The following is a 3581-nucleotide window of genomic DNA, read 5'->3' as shown; positions in this document are numbered from 1 at the left end:
TCTTACTTAACAGAGTTTTCATTCAAAGAGAATGTGAGGCTTCAGTTCCAAAAAGTCATTAAAATCCCAAACCAAAAGCTTTTGTAAGATACCAAAAGTTTGCAAGAAAACGAACATCCTATATCCTGTACCTAAGTGCCCAGTTAACATCACATTCTTTCTTTATATAAGAGTCATGACATCACTTGATAGTAACGTGCCAATATCTGGGGATTGTTCCTTTCCTTTGGCGTCCCTCTCAAAGCTAACTTCAGTGGGACCTGTCTTCTAAGGCCAGGGAACAGCTTTCCCGTCCAGAAAGGGGCCCTCTTGGCCCTTCAGCACCTGGAATCCGTTCTCTTTAGGATGTAGAGAAGGTATATGTGTGTTAGTCGCTCAGTCCTTTTGGACTTTTGGCCATCCCTTGGACTGTAGCATTCCTCTCTCCATGGGCCAGCAAAGCTCAAAAGCAACACAACAACAATGCATTGGCCGGGAATCGAACCCGGGTCTCCCGCGTGGGAGGAGAGAATTCTACCACTGAACCACCAATGCTGCTATAGAGAGCATATTTGCAGGGATAGCCTAGATGGAGTTTTATTCAGGTCTTTCTCAAGTGCAGGCCACTCATGCCCTGTGCTTGTAGGACGGTCTAGGCTTTCATCCTCCGCCCTCAGCTGCACCGGCTGCCCTCTGCCCTCTGGCCTCCTGCGGGTTGCTTTGGCGGGCACTCAGGTGTGCTTTGGATCCGTCTGAGTGGTGGAACCGCCTGGTGCTCGTGCACACTGGCCCAGTCTTATCCAAAACTCTTTGCAACCCCTTGGACTCTAGCCCACCAGGCTCCTCTGTTCTTGGGATTTCCACGCTCCTTTGCTAGAAACCCATGGAGGCAGTACAGCTGCCCCCTTGGCTCTTGCCTGGCTCTCCATGCCCTGCAGGGAGCGTAAAGTGTTCTGTCAGGACACAGAGGTGAAGAATCCTTCCCTGTGGTCGGAGGATGAGAGAACCAGATGGGAAATGCTGCAAAGGGAGGGGAATATTCTCAAAAGCTTCCCAGAACTGCTGTGTGGGTGCTGTCGGTTGGGTGGCTGGCCTATGACAATAATACTTAGTCTTGTGTTCTGGCCTTGATCCAGTCCCAGGTCCAGTCTGAATTCAAGCACAGAGGCACCCTGCTTTCCCACACATATGTCATTCTGTCTCTCTCCAAGGGGAGTTCTGAACCACCTTTTCTATCTCACTGAATAGCAACCATGTGGTTTTTTTCTTTCTTTTTTTTTCCTTTAACTCTGTTTTGCTGAAATGTAACTCAGGAATATAAAAAAGGTTTAGCTTTAGATAAATTAGTGCTCTCCATGCTACAAACAAGAATAAAATTCAAGTTGATTATAAGGATGAATCTCAAATACACTTACACTCCTGAAAATTCTAATAATTGATGTGTAATTACATAGAAAATGTTTGTCCGGTCATGCTCCCAGAGATGACTCTCGGTATGCACCACACTACCCTAATAATTTTGGTCTAAAAACTACCTCATGGTTACTTTCAGATTTATTATTATTTATAAAATTTCAAATTATGTGCTCCAGTAAATTAAATATACCATATAATATCTTTTAAATCAGGATTAAGTCTTTTGATTTAAGAAATAATAGTGACATAATTATTCCTCTTTCAATTTGGGGTCCATGTTTTTAGGTATCATCGAATATGTGATTTTAATCAGCATTTATCAGACATGCCTCAGCTCAAATTGCAATTTTAAGATCTATCATTAACTTTAAGTTCTTTGACTGATATTAAATTGGTTGAATTAATGTATAGTCTTTGCCTGGAAAATTTCTAATTAAGGTAGAAATAATAATGCCCACATTTTTATAGGTTATATATAGAAGAGCTCTAGCTTAACACCTTAAGAGAACATGTGGGTACCTTTAGGAGATGTTCCTGAATGTAGCCATAACGTCACTTGAAGAAGAGCACAACACATGGACTCTCTAAGTTAAGTAAGGACGTGTTGCTTACCTGATATACTCCTTTATTAAAAAAAAAAAAAAAAAACAAAAAACAAAAATTCCTGATTCTTAGTTACCTGCCTTCTAGATCTCAAGTCACCCATTTTCCCATGTGCTAGGTAATTCTTCTTTTAGTCACTGCAGGGTCCTTAGGTGCTGGCAGGCAGGTGAACTTGAGAAGAACATGACAGGCTGCTCTCCTGCTGTGATTCTTATTTGTCTGTGTGTGTGTGAGTGAGATTCTTATTTTTGATGCCTCCTGGTTTGAATGCACCAAGGAGTGGGACCTTGGATTTCCTCCTGATACAGCAGTTTTCCTAGAGAAGGCCTGGTACCTGGTGAGCACCTAGTAAGTGCTTGCTGACTTAAGGACTCCTAATGCACAGTTTCGGAAAACTGATGAAGAAGACAGAATGTGGGTAAGATCCACACAGGCCTAGAGTATAAGGGACAGAAGGACACAAACTCCAAGAGGGAGAGAGAAGGGCAGAGAGAAATGTCCTAGAACCTAGAGACATCCTTGACTGAGTACAGAAAATCTGAAGAGCTCTTCTTTCCTCATGAACTTCAACTGAGGAATCAGTGGAAGGTGAACCAGGAACTCTAAGGATCCAGGTTTGCACAAGATGTATTATCGGTGCAGGATTCTGTAGCTTGCAACAATTTGTCTCAAATGAGATAATTTTTGCACATGTAGCCACGTACTGTTGAGATACCATACAGAGACAGTCTCAGGCTTGCAAGGAGGGAGACCCCTCATTAGATTGTGTGCATCCAACCAAAGCCAAAATACAACTCATGAAGGGAAGAGGATAAATGTCTGGGACCAGTCTTTTTTTTTTTTTTTTTTTAAACTCTTGTAATCCATAAGCTGCTCTGCAAGAGGCTCTCCAGAGTCATTCTGGCTGGTCTTGTCTGGACTCAATGACTTGGTCACCACTGAAAACAGTTACAATTATTAGAATACTTTCCAATCAGCTTGGAAGTTTGGTTGCTGAATATGTGCAGTCTCTGGAAATGTACACATTGCCTTTTCATTGTACCTCCCGCTAAGTTGAGTCAGTAGGGCACAAATTCCTTTGTTAGAGTAACAGACAGGTGTATTGACAATTTCTTGTGATGGCAAGACCATGAAGCAAAAGACTCTTTCCTTGAGTCGGCAAAATACATTGGAATATAAATTAGCACATCTACTTAGGGAAAATTAAGAACATAAAGAGATGTCTTCAGTTTCTAGCAAAGGTGCAGTGACAGAAATCAGATTAACCCTCCTTCCTAAAGCTCACTCTCCCTCTTTATCCCACTCCCAAAGAACAAAAAGACAAAAAGCATGAAATACTAATTTCTAAGACACTGGACATCAGGCAGCAAAGGATAGCAAGCCCTGAGAGGTAAACAAACAAGGTGAGTCTTGCCATGGGCCCAGCTTCCTGCCTTCAGTGAGTTCCCAGGCTGGGCACCAAGAGGAGGATTTCAGGTAGTATTGGTGGAGAGCAAGGCAGCTAGAGTTCACAGGACAAAGATCCAGTGATTCTTATTTGTAAAGCAGATGTAGAGCAAAGGTATGGATATCAAGGCTGAAAG

General features: G+C 42.5%; 1 non-coding gene across 1 annotated transcript; it reads right to left on the bottom strand.

The window, feature by feature from the left end:
• Positions 1–463: 463 nt before the first annotated feature.
• On the bottom strand, positions 464–534 carry TRNAG-CCC. The gene has a single exon. It is a non-coding gene; the product is annotated as a tRNA-Gly (tRNA).
• Positions 535–3581: the final 3047 nt, after the last annotated feature.

Source organism: Bubalus bubalis, chromosome 6 (genome assembly GCF_019923935.1).
Source record: "Bubalus bubalis isolate 160015118507 breed Murrah chromosome 6, NDDB_SH_1, whole genome shotgun sequence".
Lineage (NCBI taxonomy): Eukaryota > Metazoa > Chordata > Mammalia > Artiodactyla > Bovidae > Bubalus > Bubalus bubalis.
The sequence above is the reverse complement of the archived record's forward strand: the minus strand, read 5'-3'. Positions and strand labels throughout refer to the sequence as shown.